This window comes from Anomalospiza imberbis, chromosome 15, assembly GCF_031753505.1.
Source record: "Anomalospiza imberbis isolate Cuckoo-Finch-1a 21T00152 chromosome 15, ASM3175350v1, whole genome shotgun sequence".
Taxonomy (NCBI): Eukaryota; Metazoa; Chordata; class Aves; order Passeriformes; family Viduidae; genus Anomalospiza; species Anomalospiza imberbis.
In genome coordinates this window covers 8,746,482-8,763,415 of record NC_089695.1, presented here as the reverse complement: position 1 = coordinate 8,763,415, position 16,934 = coordinate 8,746,482, and the positions used below count along the sequence as shown (strand labels likewise).

The 16,934-nt window shown below is 40.9% G+C and overlaps 1 long non-coding RNA gene across 1 annotated transcript; it reads left to right on the top strand.

Annotated features, from left to right (window-relative positions):
- Positions 1 to 1,775: 1,775 nt before the first annotated feature.
- LOC137482815 (uncharacterized) lies at positions 1,776 to 16,491 on the top strand. The gene is made up of 2 exons (XR_011004227.1): positions 1,776 to 2,096; positions 16,222 to 16,491. It is a non-coding gene; the product is annotated as an uncharacterized lncRNA (long non-coding RNA).
- The last annotated feature ends 443 nt before the right edge of the window (positions 16,492 to 16,934 follow it).

The window sequence follows — 16,934 nt, the reverse complement described above, 5'->3', positions numbered from 1 at the left end:
ATTCATCTATAATTTCCCTGCTATCTGCTCCTTCTCTTTCACCCTCCTTTCCTCTCCACTTTCATTTCACCCTTAGGGAAAGGGAGATAGAAATTGTATACAGGGATTTCCACTTCAGTTTGTGCTGAGTTTGTGTCCTACTTAAATCAAAGGTGGTTCCAGTATGCTCAGGAGAGGAAGCAGTGGGGCAGCACTGATCTCTTCACTCTTGTGACCAGAGACAGGAGTCCAGGAAATGGCTGGAGCTGAGTCAGAGGAGGTTCAGGTTGGGTATCAGGAAAAGGTTCTTCATCCAGAGGGTGGTTGGCCACTGGAACAGGCTCTCGGGGAAGTGGTCACAGTATCAAGCCTGACAGAGTTAAAAAAGTGTTTGGACAATGCCCTCAGGCACAGGATGGGATTCTTGCAGAGTCTTGCACAGGGCCAGGAGTTGGACTCGATGATCCTGATATGTCTCGTCTAACTCAACATGTTCAGTGATTCTATAATTCTGCGCTTGCAGGCACAAGTAGAAATGAATACAAGTAGTCAAGCAAACCCAAAACCTCTGGGAGAGATACCATCTGGAATATCAACATTTAAAGATAAACTGATATTGGATGTTTCTGTCCACTGTAGCTGCCACCAATATACAAGCCAAGTGTGTTTGGAAGTGACAGCGTCCAGGTCTAGCCCTGTGTTCCTCTGAGTTGTCTCTAAACCCAAGTGCTTTTCTAACCCACCCCTGCCTTTTTTTTATCAGATCTGCTTCTCTTGATGCACTTTGTCACCCACTTTCCCTCCATACCTGTTCATTGTCCTGCAGTTTTCTGAGCTGGTAGGTAAGAAAATCATTCTCAGACATTACTTTTTCCCTCCTCTATTTCACTTGGTTTCTAAAGAGAGTAAATTTCCTGCTCTGTATTTCCAGTTTCTATTGGAAATACCTCCTTCAAACTACCCATAAACATAAATAACAATGAACAGAGACTGGAAATATATATGGAAACTCTAAGATGTACATGCAAAAAAATGTAGCAAAAGGGATTTTTTAAAAAAACCATAAAACTTTATGTGATCTTGCTGTTGATTTAGAATTATGCCACCCCTTCTCCAAAGCCCATGAGGCAAAGTTAACATGTACAAAACTAATAGATGTTCATGAAAATAAGTAATTGATCGTAGACTTATCTGTTCTGTGCCTGCTGCTTCCTTTCCACAGCACAAATGTGACAGGTAGGGGTAGTGAGTGCTCTCCTGTTGGTGTTGAGCTGTTGTGAAAAAGATGCACACCAGGACTTTGCTGTTACTATGATTCAGTATATAGTGGCTTAGGACTGTCATTTAGGTATGGATGAACAGTTTGTTATGGGTAAATATAACATTTCCAAGCAGTTTCAGCTATCTTTCTGAAAAGCTGAGGAGCAGTCTGAAGAGTGGCCAGGAATGAAGAAAGTTTCATCTCAGCTGGTGGCAAGGGGCAGCAGCTCTAGAGAGGTCAGCAGTATCTGTACAAGATCAAGACTGGGATTTTCCTGTTTTCAAAGGCCCTGAAAACATGATGCAGTTCTGTCAGGGCAGGTCCTGAAACTCTCCTAATCCCAGCAGAGGTGGACACGTGGGTTGTTTTCATTTACACTTTCTTTTGGTCTTCATTATATTGGAGTCTTCCAGTGCCTCAAGGGCCTACAAGAGAGCAGGGGAAGGACTTCAGACAAGGGCCTGGAGTGGCAGGGCAAGGGGGAATGGCTTCAAACAGACAAAGGGCAGAATTGGATTGGATATGAGGAAGAAATCCTTCCCTGTGAGGGTGGTGAGGTCCTGGCACAGGTTGTTCAGAGAAGCTGTGGCTGCCCCACCCCTGGAAGTGTTCAAGACCAACTTGCATGGAGCTTGGAGCAACCTGGGATTATGGAAGGTGTCCCTGCCCATGGCAGGAGATTGGAACAAGATAGTCTGTGAGGTCATCTATAGAATTATGGATTTGTAGAATCATCATAGAATCAATGATTCTATGGCCATCTCTTGAAGATTTCTGCTCCACAGGAAAGCCCTGTATGTAAAACCAGTACATACGTGAGAGCTGTAAAACTCATTATCTCCCCCTGATTTTGAGGGTAGTTCAGACACATGAAAGCTTTCTGAAGGTTTAGGTATCTCTTAACCATGCACCAAATGGAAGTGTGGCCTAGGAGGCCAGAAGGATGAAGCCAGCCATTCAGCTTCCCATACTATGATTTTCTCACACTCATCGTATTTTGGAAGAAGCCTGTGCAGTGCCTTGTTCAGAAGACCCTTGCACAGCTTATGTGCCCTTTAGGCCTTTAAAATAGGGCATGAGTAGAACTCATAGTTCATGGATATTGGCCCAAGGGGGAATGTCACACCAGTGGCATTCTAATATCTCTCTTTCTTCTTGGCTGGGTCTTTAAACTTTTATTCTGCTTAAATATTATTGGTGAAAAGCCAAGGAAATAATAATAAATCTACCTGGGTACAGAATCAGCAAAACCTGTAATGGATATAAGGCTTTTTTCCCCCACTCTAGACCTTACATGTAAAAGGAACATCAGCAGTTTGCCCAGGCTGAGGACCTGAGTCAAGAAGTGTGACCCAAGATCAGTTATCCCTTTACACTGCATGTGTTGTCTACTGAGAATTATTTATTTAAAAAGATTGAAAGTTTTTAAAGAAGTATATAATAAACAGGTTTAATCTTTTTAAATGTTTGATAGGGTGGTGGACTTAAGCCTTTAGTAATTTTCAGTTTAAATCTTTTTTCTGCTGCCCACGAAATCAAAGCTCTTGGCTCTGTACAAAATTTGACAGGTGCTTCCGAGCCTGAGCACACAGACAGCATCTTTGTGTGTTACAGGCAACTTCCTGGTTAAGAACCAATGCAAATCTTAAACTGATAGGGAGAGGTAAAACCAGCAAGTTTTGTCAAAAGGGTTTAAAAAAAATCTTGAAAGAAATCTGGAAATAATAAAAAAAAGTATTTGTAAGCTTAAACAGGATCCTGTGAAATGGTGATAAGTATTGTGTGGTTTCTGCTAGATTGAGGGGTGGGTTTGTGCTGGCTTAGAAAGAGATACTATTCATCTTTATTTGTGCTACAGCTTTGATAAAATGGGCTTAAAAGGTAAGATATATATATGAGCTGTGTTCAGTCTCCAGTAGCAATGACAGTTTGATTTTATCACTGCCAAATGCAATATGCAGTCTTGTGCTCAGTAGCCCTCCAGAAATCGAGATGCATTTTAAGTATAGGTGTAAAGTATTATTTTTTTTCTTTTTTTCTTTTTTTTTTTTTTTTTCCTTTTTTTTCCTATAACAAGCAGAAAAGCACCTGGTAAACGCCGTATCTTTTACAGGTCTTGGTCATTACTTGGTGGAGCAGCTGCAGGTGGGATTTGTGTTTCTCTGTATTAGATGACTTTGGGAAATGCAGAATTGTAGCCTCTAGTCCAGAAGCTATGGGAGCAAAATCTAACTTAGTGGAGCATGTATCCTTGGATTACTGTTGTACAGCCTTTTGGTTGTATCAATGCAGCTGTTGTGCAGATAATGGTCACTGTTTTAGGTCTGAATGGGTTATTGAATCTGTGCAAGCTACTGCAAATTGGAGTGAGCCTGGCTTTTCAGAGAGCCTAAGAGGGAAGGGAATAACTGAGCTGATTCTTCCTGCTGTCAGAGCACGTGCACATACCTGTGGGGAGGAAATAAATGTGTTCCCATCCAGCTCGCTTAAAACTAAAACCTTCCTCTTGCTGGCTTTGAAATAGGTAAAGGTGGCAGGTACTCCTGTGAGACATTAGGAAATGCCAGGAGAACTGCTCTGAGATAAAGCATGGGCCTCTTTCAGAACCCAATATTGCAAATGAAGCAATTTGGATTCTATTCTTGACTCTGGCCCAAACATTCAATTATAGAAAAGTTATTGGAAACCCAGTAAAGTTTCCTTTATTTCACTTTTGTGATATACAAAATGGAAATAAGTGCATAGGTTCTTTGATACTATGTTAAATATTAAGTGACAACATTATTATAGTCAGTCACTGATATGTGAGGCATGTGAAAATCTTTGAATATATAGCTGTGTTTTTGCCAGGTGCTAGGTAATGTTGATGTAGTAAAGCATAAGTAAATGAAAAAATAAAGAAAGGGAAATAACAACTTTGTAAGTTGCTGTTGCTGATACTTGGTTTCCATGATTATTTTAGGTAATATAGCTCAGAGTTTGAATTTCTGGGAGTAAATATAGCCTAACTCTGCAGTGCCTGATTTGTGCAGGTATTTTCAGGAAACAAACTTTGGACTATACTCTGATAAAAATGAAATCTACAGTATCACAAATATCTCCAGCAAGGCAGCCACCATATGTACATGCAAATATACAGATCCTTGCGGATGAAAATACTGTTCAACCCTCTGTTGATTTAATGACTTGTGGCTGACAAGTGGTGTCATATTTTCCATATTGCAGTAACATCAGAAAATTACATTTCACAACTTTTCCTACAAGGAAAATATATTACATGCTGAAGGGAAAGAGAGGTTTTCTTTAGAGAAGACCAGGTATGGGGTAGAAAAAAAGTGATGGAGTGTGTCTTGAACAATTATTATGCCTTTAGAGCAAACTATGATTTGAGCAGAGAAACTTAATGCCAAGGCCAACAAAATCCTGTTTAAATTGGGTATGGTTAAATATCATTGAAAGGGGTAGAAAGAACTCGAATTGCAGGAGCCCAGAGAGTTCATTTGCTGACAGCTTTAGAGAGAAACACTTTCTGACATTTTATTTAAACAGAGTCCAAAACATTGAGTTTGTTAGTATGATTACCTGTGATGCATCTTCCTTCATCCTGGAAGGTTAGCCTTGATGGTCTTGGAGTTATTTTCCAAACATAATGACACTATGGTTCAAAAATTGCAGCTTTTTCCCACAGCCTTTTGGCTCTTTCATTCCCTTATGTCTTGGAGCAATACTGATGGTGAAACCAGCGAGATTCCCGTTTTCTCTCTCCCTTCTGGCTAGTTATTTATGATGCGCATAGGGCCACAATTCCTGTAGCTGATTCCACGCCTCCTTCCTTCGCCCTCTATCACCTCACACCTAGATTTCACTATTTTTTGGAAATCTCATTTACAAAAATATGCTTTTCTTATGAAACATCATTTGCAGGCCTGTTATTAAAGTCTCACTGCATTTATATTTTTGACAGTCTGAACCAAATTGCTTGTAATTCCATTATGCTCTGTATATCACTGAGTTGGGAGAGTAATTCTGGCATATGCTAATGCCCCTTGGTTTACACACATAAAATGCTGTTCTGGTAACAAAGTAGTGAGTATATTTTATAATGGGATATATATCATTATAAATGGAACACTGGTTTTACAAAATATTTTAAGAGGAAGGTAAATTAGATCATGAAAAGTGCATAAGGGCTATAAATTATGCAGTAGCCTAAAGAATTATTATAAAGAGATTTGGTTGTGGCCTGATCCCATGAAACCTTTAACTGTGGCCATTAAAATAAACCATATCAACTGCTCACAGACACAGAAGATTTATTACATCCCATGGAATGGTCACCTGCAACTTCAAAATAGCATACAGCATGAAAATAATGGTCCCCCTTAATTCTTGATGCAGATGTTTTTAATGAGTGATATTAAAAGGGAAATGGTAGCAGTTTCAACTGGAGTTTTTATAGTACGCTCTCTTGACATTCAAAACATTTTTCCCTGGAGAGGTGCCTAGCATTTTTAGAGGGGAAAAGCTTTAATGTCTGATGTGGCTTGTGAAAGAGGCTTGGGCATGACAGACTGAAATACTCGACATGGAGAAATGTGTTCAGAACCATCCTTGGGTGTCGGTGTTGTGAAAAAGCCTTCAGTTTCCCTCCTGTCTAAATCAGGCATCTATTCATCTTTCCCTCTACTTGTTCTTTTTCTTTCTAATTTACTTTCTGTTTCTTTACATCACCATGTTTGTCTTTATGCCTTCTTCAAGCTTATGCAGCCAAATCATTCCCTTAGAAGGATTTGTTTTGGAGTCCAATCGTGCACCTCCCTGAAAACTTCTTGGTTAGGTATCACATCACAGCAGTGGGATGAAGGTCAATGTCCCAACCCCAGTTAGACATGTGGGTCCCCAGTAACTGAGCTGGGACTGTGCAGCAGATACTGGTGGACTCATCACACAGGGGGTCTGTACTATAACAAACTTGCTTAATATGCTGATGAGAGACTGTAGTTCATTATTAGCTCTCATTAGTTATTAATTTGCTACTTCAAAGGAACATAATGCTCAAGTCCATGTTAGTGCTTTGGCACCTGGGCTGAAATTTGGAGTCACTTCTCTAGATAGCACAGCGCAGAAGCACTGCTTAGGAAAAACTGGGGGAAGGATAAAATTAAGTATCTCTGAAAGAAATTAAATTAGATAATGATTAGGCATTAACCAGGTCATTAATTTCTAGTCTATTTTAGGGACGGAGAAGCCCTGCAGAAATGTGTGGATGAGTTGCACTTAGCACTCCAGATCTCTCAGAGATCCCTAAATTCTCTTGTCCCTGTTCCCAACCTGGGATCAGCAGTCACTGTCTTTCTGGGTGGTCCAAGCTTCCCTTGTGTTTCTGTGTGTCTGACAAGTTGAATCATTAGGACCCTGTACATTTCCATTAGTCACTAAAAATTGCCACTTCTGTAACTCTGCTATGTGGCTTTTTGTCAATGTACAGAGGCTTTAATGTTGCTCCTTGATCATCGTCCCAGCAGTAGATAACATTATTATTTTTAAAGATAATAATTCTAGTATAGCTGAATTAGTGAAGAAATGGATCACAAATGAGCAGGCTTTGGAAGGCAGAGATCCAGCAGCCTGCTGGGCTCATCAGGAGCATGTTCTCACAGGCATCCAGAGAGGGTCAACAATTTGGACATCCTGTTGAGAAACCATGTATGTCCAAGGACTCTGAGCATCCCAAATAACAGTGATTCCAGCATGTGTCTGCAGACCCCGTCCTCAGGCAGGCTAATTCTCACATAGATGAGATGTGTTGGGTACCACTGTGTGAGCTGCAGAGGACTATAAATATTACTTTTGGCAGTAGCTACTCGCCACAGTACTGTGCCATTTTAAACTCAATAGCATGAATGCTCTGTCATTTCAAGGAGGGAAACACTTCTGTTAATTTCTATTACTATATTTCACTTTCTGTAAAAAGTTTTTCTCCTAAGTGCATGTAGTAAAACCTCATCATTTCAACTATTTTGTTCATAGTGCTACAAAAAAGGATGAGGGAAAATCTGAATTTATAGGGCTGCTGCACTTATTCTCCTTCCTTGGACCCTCAGAAATGTACGGGGAGAATGATGAAAAATTAATGCTACTGCTCATCTGCTGCTTTCTTGGTGCATTAATATCAACAAGAAATCAGTCCTGTGTTCTTGTGAAAAACATGTTTTCTGCATGTTACATACCCAGTGACAGTCTGCACGAACTTTCATTTGAATGTATTTGGTTGTTTGTACTATGTGCCAGCATTGTCAGCTCCAGGGATTTTATCATTAGTCTCCTGACAGGGTTTGAGATTTGTTTTTGTTTTGATTTTCTCTAAAACTCTGACAACAGTGCTATGAGGCTTTTGTCAGGTTAGTCTAGTTTGATGCTGGTTGACAATAATTACACTAGTAATTAGGTATACTTTTATAGGATGGCTGTAATTTCTCTGCAATTACAGCTGGAATGACGGAAATACTTCTCTATTTTTAAAGGAAAGTAAAATTTTAACCTTCATTGTGCCAGGGAAAAGAGCTTGGAAATGTTATTTTCAAAAGATTAAAAGCTGGAGGGCTAAAATTAAGCCCTTCAATTATATTAAAGCCTAATCTGGTGATACTAAATCCTTTTTCATGTTTTGGGGATCTGACCTGCAATTTTTGTGTGTCTGGGGCTGACAGTATCAATTACATTACAGCAACCCATTAAACCAGTGACCTTTGGGCACTGATGTTTTAATCTCTTAAGGGTAAAGGGATTTATTCAGACTGAGTTTGAGATGAGTGTGATTGTTTACTTTCTCATTTTTCTCTGGTTGGCACTAACATAAATAGTTTCTAGTAACTTCTGTGTATTTTGCCTCATGCTTATAGCACACTGGGTCCTGCAAGCTCTTCTCTAACATCCCTTTGCTGTTTGGTAATGACACCATGCAGCAACTTGAGTCTGTATTTCAAACTTAGTAGATGTAAGACTTTATAAAATCAGGGTGTTTTGTCCTCATAATTTGCCAGCTCTGGTGTACAGTGGATGGTGGGTGGGGAGAAGGGAGTGGTTTTTGCATAGCTCTGGTCATGATTTAACCTTTCGGGTTTAAGTCTGTAAAGTGTCTAAAGTCTGTAAAGTCTAAAGCCTGTGGAAGCTGCTGGATAACCATAGATGTTGTCGGCGTGAGCAACAAAAGAGTGAAGGCTTTCAGTGACTTTTTACTTTTGTGTATTGTATGAAAATGTTGTTGTGGTGCATGTTTTTGATTGTAATTCGGTCCTAGTAGTCAGTTTTATACCCCCCCCCCCCCCCCCCCATTTTGCATTGTTATAGCATACTTTATTACCAGTGGATTGTTCCTTTCCTCCTGTTGGTTTTGCCCTAGTTGTCCATCTCCCCAACAGCAGGTGGCAGTTGTCCACCTGCCCTTTTGTTCCCTGCTCCTCCTCCCACTGAATGTCAAATCCTTCCCATGCCTGCTCCTTTCTCTAGAAACTTCCCTATCAATTTTGTATCCTTTGAAGCCCCATTGGTTTGTTTAAGTTGTTCTCCTCCCCTGTACTCCCCTATTGGTCTAAACATTGCCTTGTGTTCCATGCCCAGTTCCTCCCAGCTGGTTGAGGATTGTATCCTCCCCTGGGACCTCCCCCGTTTATAAGTTGATGTCTGCCTTTGCTCAGTGTCTTTCTGTTCCTGAGCCTCTGGGGAATAAACAGCTTTGGAAAACATAAGGAGACCTCTCACTGTTGCTTGTCCCTGCCCTCGGCACAGTCCTGTCCCCAACACACTCCTCCCTTGCCATAGAGCAGCTGTGCCCTGCAGCCACATCCCAGATTCCACAGCTCTCTGGGGGTGGCCCACTCTCACTGACAGTGTCTGGCGCTAGTTGGGCCAAAGAAATCTGGCATTGCAGCAAAATGTCTGAACAAAATAAGGAAAAAATCCTATTTCATTTATTGAAACTAAAATTATTTTCTGATATGTTTTGTGTGTCTAGCATACATTCTAATATATTTTTTGTGCCTTATAATCCAGATTTTTTTTTCTGGAAAATTTTTTTTGAGTTTTACCTTTAGGTAGACTTCACTTCAGCCTTAACTTCAGCTGTTTGCTTCAGCCAGTGAGTTCTCATGTGCTTTCTGAGTGGTTATTTGGTATTTATCCATTCTAAGTTGGAAAACGTGTTTCTTTTGTGGGTAATTTGTTATAGCAAATCCACATGACTAGAAAATGAGTTCAAATGCCTCAGAGGAACCAATTTTTCCTAATGTATATATTGGGTGTCATGTATTTCTCCTTTACTCTGGAAATTTACCATCCAGTCTTATACAGGGCAGTTCCCTAAGTAGAAAAATGCTTATAAACGTGCCATTAAGCAGAAGAAAAGCCTCCAGCTAGTCTTAGTGGGAATTTAATTAATTATGAGCCGCACAAATTCTATGTGCGTTTAGTCATTCTACCTCCATAGCAATTATGTGTGTTATGAGCCTTTATTCCTGTTTTCTGTATATGGCTAGACAAATATCTGCTTAATTTAACATTAATTATGTATGTATGGACCCTTAGTATATTCTTACGTATAAATCAGCCAATTAGAGCTGTAGACAGAGTCCGGACGTTCCTTGTTCCCCCCTCTCAGAACTGCCCTTTGCTCATGTCTCCCTCCCAACAGTGATAGGAAGGTTGAAGCTGGTCCAGCCAATGTGGATATTCTCAGTTCAGTCAGAGAGAAAAAGAGAGGGTTTTCTAACCAGGCAAGAGCCTGGGAAGCAATTGGGAAAGAATGTAAATAATTCTCTAATCTCTCTTGTTATTCACAAGCCTCCGGCTTCCCATTCCCATCACCATCAGGTGATGCACCACCATGGAGCACCATCACCATCAGCTTTTCGGGAGCCTACCTTTCCCTCATCTCTGTCTCTGCCTTGCCATGTCCTCTGAATGCCTTGATACTCATGTCTTTGAAGCCCTGGCAATCTGGGGATGTGTGATCTGGCTGTGTATGTCCAGAGTCTGCATTCATGGGGGTTTTTATTGTTTTTGTCCTCCTCCATATAGTGAATATTCCTTTATTTAGGAGCTCAGGGGACAGGCATGTCACTGTGGGGTTAACTGGTAGCCAAGCAAACTCTAGCTCAGCCCATCCAACCAGCAAAGACACATAGCTCCTGAGACCCTACACTAACCCCAAATCTAACCCTAACCTAGAAATTCCTGTCGAACAAACCATGAAAGCCCTGATTTCCCTAAAGCAACCAGTGCAGAGACACTGGCTGGCCCCTGACCTAGCTTTAGGAGTTGGATAAGTAGTCTGGGACCAAGCAGTCTGCAACACATCTTTATAAACTTACCTGTCTGGCAATTCCAAGGGAGTCACTGTTGCTCTTTCAAGTGCTGGAGCTGGGAATATGACATGAGCCACTCCTGACACTTGTCAAATGCAATTTTCTATAACTGGTCATCCAGTATCCATGGAGTAGGTCACATATCTGCAGGGAAAATGAGTTATCTGGCTTCTGAGCTCTGAGGAAGGCAGCAGCTCAACCATGACATCAAGATTGCTTTCCAGCCACCTTAAAAAATCATGTAGGAAAAGGTCCAAAGTAAAATATCAGAGCAGAGAGGTAATCTGGCACATCTGGAGGGGAAGACCTAGTTGTGTCCTGGAATACATAACTTCACCTGCCTTGATCTCCTCTACAATGGAGCAGCTTGGATTGCAAAGGGTGGACAGGTGAAGGTCACCTGCATCTACAAGAGTTTGGCAGCTCTTGACTTGCCATTGCCAGGGCCAGAATTTTACAGCCCAGGGAGTAAAAACAAGAGACTGTGATAGAAGGATGAGGGAGCCCTTTGCAACTGTGGTGAGGGGACAGTGTCTGTGCAGGTGTTCCCAGGGTGTCTGCTGGGCTCTCACTGATGTGATTGTGGCACTGAGTGAACATGTTGCACACTTTATATGGCAAGCACCCATGAGTGTTTTAGAGACACAGCCAGCCCAGGTCGTTCTGACCCACGTTCCCCAAACAAGAGCCAAACATATCTCCAGACTGAGATATCTTTGGGGAGTTTCATAAATGGATTGAAGCTTTTGGTGTTTCATTTGCATACACATGAACGGAACACGAGGGAAACTTTCTGTGAATTTGAAATCTTTAGCAAACTTCTCACCCTTGGCCCTCATGTTGGTGTCTGCCTCCATCTGAGCAATCAAAATGTTTCTGATAAAAAAAATCAGGCTTCCATGTGAGATGGGGCTGCTCTTGGGCACCTTCCAGTCCTGAGATTGTAATGTCATGTAGGAGCTCTCAAAACCAACTTGTTAGAAAGGATTTGGGAGAGGACTTTGCCCCTGTCCCATATTTTCCAGAAGACTGTCATTTATGCTTTCCCCTATTTGTAACTATTTCTAAAGTCTTAAAGACTACTCTGAAAAGAAAATCATTGAGGAAAGGGGTAATTGAAATTTCCAAAAGGGAATGCTTTAAAGTGGCAACAACTCAATGGTTGGCCAACACTGCTACGAGGCTTCCATCCCGCTGTCAAAGCTGGTTAAGTAAAAGGCTTTCTCCCATTGTGGACTGTCAGGCTGAATTTGTCATGTGGCTTGAGAGTGAATCAATGAACTGATTAGCAGTGGTTGAGAGGCGTAGTTAGGGAATTAGCACTGGTGTGATTTCTGTGACTTGCTTTGTTTTTGAATGTAAAGGATCATGATCAAGCCAACTATAAATAGGAATAATTCCTGTAATTTGAATTCCTGTATTTGTCCCAGGGAAGGTTATGGCAGTAAAGCAGACATCAGAGGAGAAGGCATTGACCCTTCCTTTCACTTCTTTGTTATAATATTATTTATGAAGTTACCAAAATGGTATCTGGGCATATCTGAGAAATCAATGAAAAAGTAAATATTAAAAAAAAAAAAATCAATTATCCTGCAGTGTAAATCAAAATGTGACCTGGTTTTACTGTACTGTGTATATAATGCACAAGTACCTGGCTGTGAGGAGATATATTTTGCTTTATTTCTTTCAGCTGGATTTTTGTAGAAGCTAATTTCTTAAGAGAAGAAGAGGCTGTTAATTTTAGTTTTTCCAGCAAATGTTCTAAATCCAAGTCCCTTTATTAGAACTCTTCTGAACTTTTGAGTCCTCCAAGGACTTCAAAGAGCTTCCTAATTGCTTTCAGTTAGGTAACAGTTTAAGCAGCTTTATTTAGATTTCCTTTCTGTCTGTTCTTCCTAAGCTTTGTTCTCCTTTTCATTTGCATCTTTTAGACCACTGTATGTTATCTTTTACTTTATGAGATGAACTTTTTTCCACTGAATATTTCAGTAGGAATGGACATACATATGTCTTACTATCTACATGTCTTACTGGCTGTCCATTAATGGGCAGATTGGCCCCTGCCACATGCAATCTCCTTTTGATTGCTTCCCAGGCTTTTTTCTTCTCACATCTGTCTCCTCTGACCATGCTTGGCTGATAGCATACCCCATCTTTTCCCACCCTGCTCTTCAGCTGCTATTTCCATACTTTTTGGTTCTTAGCTCTGAGCTCAGGTCATGAGGATTTACACAAACCACAAAGGGGGAAGTTTCATATAAAACACAACAAAATTTGGAAGATCTGCTGTGACTCCCAATGCTGTTGGAATCGCATTGGTAGGTCTCAAAGCTCACATGGAAATGTGCCTTTTCCATGTTTATTATTGATGTTCAGATGTGCGCAGCAGCACAATTGTAAATCCCTGCTTAGGCAGCACTGCTCAAAGAGTGTGTTCCTCACATGAGGGACTTTGATGAATATGTACTGCTTTGATCAAACCTTCATGTTTTGGGAGGCACCAAGGGGTACAAAGCAAGTCCTGGCTGATGGAAGGGAACTGGCCAACGATGTCTCAAAGGCTGTGGTTTTAAGTGTACAGGGACTGTAGTCTCTGCTTGTTCAAAACAGGCTCTGTGCATGTGGGTAGGAGCTGTCTCAGTCTGGTGACTCCACTGCAAGGGGGATATACTGCAATTTACAAAATAGCAAGTACACATCACAAGAGATTCTGATTCTGGCCCCGTGCAAGTGTGGGACACAAACCTGTCATCATTTCTCCTTTGCCTATTCATCCTGACAGACAAAACAAAGCACACAATAAACTTGTCCAGAGTTACCCAGTGACAGGAGCCAAAGTCAGGTCTTCTGAGTGCAAGGGCAATATTCTGTTCACCAATCCCCCTCTCTATAGGGCTATGACAGCAGAGTTTAGCAGCACTGTAATTTATTATGTCCTGCTACGTGTTCTACATTACAGCAAGGCTGACCAAGTTTGTAATTTTAGTGTATATGATCAACATGCTGCTCATTTTTCCATTATCAGGGAAGTCTATAATTCATCTCCTTCCTTTATGTCTCATACTGGAGCATTTCATTTCTATGACTGTGAATTATCAGCATCCAATCCTTGAAGGTATGATTGGAGATAATAGCCTAAAATTCCACAGGTGACTGATTACTTCAGTTGTCCATTTTGTGATACCTTTGAGGGCCTTGCTTTCCCCTGCAGAGGAAAGTGTTCAGCATTTTCTGAAGACGATTACCTTCTACAAATCTGCTTTGTTTGAACTCTTATTTGTTAAAAGACTGCTATTATGCATCCTCAGTTTAGTTCTCCCACTCAGCCTCCAAAATATTAATAAATATATGGCAGAAAGATGAATATGCTTTGCCCTACCAGCCTTTTTTTTTTTTTTTTTTTTAAACAGGTTGCTGCCTGTAAAATGTATTTTGAAATAAGGTTTTGCAAAACTACTCAAATTACTCTGGAGCATAAGCTTGGGATCCAAACTTCTTCATTGGGATTTGTTTAAAAGTCCTGGTTTGTTGGCTGGCAATCACTATTTACAAGTCAAGACAAAACTATCAGTCTGGAACTTTGAAAGCATTAAGGCAATTAACTTATTTTGCCCTCAAAAGAAATCAGACACTGTTAGTGAAATCACATATCTATGGTCAAAACTCTCCTCTTGCACGGAGACATGGTATTTGGTGCAAATATCTCTCCCAGTTCTTCTGTATATACAGTGCAATGCCTACCTGAGGCAATCTTTGCGTGAATCCAGCCTCTCCAGGACTTTTGGCACAGAACCACCCCTAAATAAGTGGTTACTCTGGATATCCTTGTTCCAAATATGATTTACCCTGAGTGCAGCCCAGATGATTCCTGCAGGACTTGGTGACGTGCTGAAATACAGTGAACCTTTTTCTTGCATCTGCCAGTTGTTACCCCAGCTCCTCTTGGTTTGCCTTACACAAAATTGGAATTTGGTCCAGAGAAGTGGAAGTCCAGGCTAACTTCTACCAAGCAGGTGTTGTAAAGGGTTTTTTTAATCTTCTCAGCCTGTATGAGTTTGAAAGAACAAGTTGTGAGTTTTAGGGCTCTCTAAAAGAACTCTGTGAGGTGTTGATGAAGAGCATGTTGATATGTTGAACACCTGGAGAGTGTCTCTTATTCTGATATATGTTGCATGTGGTTACTGTGTTTTCAGAGACTTAATCCCTTACACATGCAAGCCAAGAGCTGCTCAACTGGACACTTGCATGGACAATTTCTAGGTGGCTGTTGTTTTGTATGCACAACTCCATGCTTACAGTTAAAAATTGGGCAGAGTTTTAGTACATCAACAAACACGATGACCCATACTGAGCCATCCACAAGCCCTTCCTCCTGTTGGTACAGATAGCAGTAAGCACAGTATTTCTCTGGATGGACAATTTGCATGGTCTGTCATCTGTGAAAGTGAGAAGATTTAAAATGCTCCATAATAAATTACTGGAAAACTCAGGCATTGATGTTGTGGGACTGCTGGGACTTGTGCAGGGTGTAGTTGATCTCCCCGCTGCTTCACTTATCTTCCCAGGTACATCTGCTCAAAATCCATCTCTTCTGACTGTACATTTTTTTCCATGACTTGTCAGATTCACTAATGTTGATCACTTACTTCCATTAATGTCAAGACAACATCTATTGACACAACTGGAAAGACACGTCACTGCAATTGGTCAAACTATCTCAGAAATGTAGGCATTTTTCTAGAAGTGCTCTAATAAAATATTATTCAGGTTTGCTTCAAGAAAGTAGAAGCAAGAAAACCATTTACCTTGATCTTGCAGAGATTTGGACTAAGGGATACTGTTAGGGTTGAGGAAAGTGGTTAACTACAAAGATTTATTCACTGTGGCATTTCAGTACTTAAAAAGAGGGGGTTATAAAAATAGAGTGACTTTTTACACAGGACGATAGTCATAGAACAGTGGGGAATAGTTTAAAAACTAAAAGAGAAGAGATTTATACTAGATGTTAAGAGGAAATTCTTGACTGTGAGGGTGCTGAGGCCCTGGCACAGGGTGCCCAGAGAAACTGTAGCTGCCCCATCCCTGGAAGTGTTCAAGGCCAGGTTGGACAAGGTCCTGAGCAACCTGGTCCAGTTGAAGGTGTCCCTGCCCATGACAGGGGGCTGGGACTAGATGGTCTTTAATGTCCTTTCCTACCCAAACAATTCTGTGCTATACTTCATTAGAAGATGTTACAATTTTGTTTTTATAATTTCTTTAATACTTCAGGTTTTATTGGTTTTCCATGAAGTTCTTTATTTGTGAGATACATATACTTCTGAGAGGTTTCAAAATTTGAAAAAATGCACTTGCTATGTCATGGCTAAATGCTTGTCCTACTAATCCAAACAACATGGATGTTTTACTGATTGTAGTCCATGCTTTAGGAAGCAGAGAGCAGCTCTGACCCCAGAGTGTCGTGGTTTGGGTGAGAGGTTGATGCTGGGTCTCAAGTACAGCTAAAGGTGCAACGAGAATCCTTTTCTCTTGGGTACATGGGCACTGAAAGCTGGATAGAGCCTAGAAACTCCTCTGACTGCTCTGCAAATAATCATGGCTTGTAATGTTTTTTTATTACAGACCTATGGACTTAAATTTTCAAAAGCAAGTCAGGCTCTTGAACCTGTGCCCTGATGGGTCACTTGGATATAGTCTCCATAATTCTCAAGGGCCATTGTTTTAAAGGTGGGAAGTCAGTAGAAATCTGGCACATAAATGCTTGTAAAGCTCTGGCCAGCACCAGTTTTGAAAACACTCAAGTCCTGGAATGAATTATGCTGATGCACTGACAGGCAACACAGCTCTGCCTCCCATCCCCACCCACACAATAAAGAGAGCTGTTAATTTTCATATGCCAATTTGTGAACTGTGATCTCCTGGGAGCTGCTACACGTTCATTTCATGGGAGCACAAAGCCATGGGGCAGGTACGTGAAGCAGCAGGAATTGGCTCAGCCCTTGCAGTAAAATCATCCACCATTCCTGAACCCACACCAGAACATTGCTTAGCCTATGCCCTGGACTGCAAACAAATGTGTGAGCTCTCCTATTGCATCCCAAAGCACACTCTTTCCTGGCTAGTTTTAGTTCTTGGTGTTTTAATTATATTTTTGCAGTTTCCTTCTATCCCAAATAGCCACACCATCATTATTGCAATAAATGGAGACAAGCATGGCCAAAGCTGTACACTTTTCAATCAATATTTGGAGTCACTTCTACTTGCAAAAAAAAAAAAAAATTGTTGTTGTTGTTGTCAAGAGCTAAGCCAGCAACCCATGATTATAATGGAAAGAC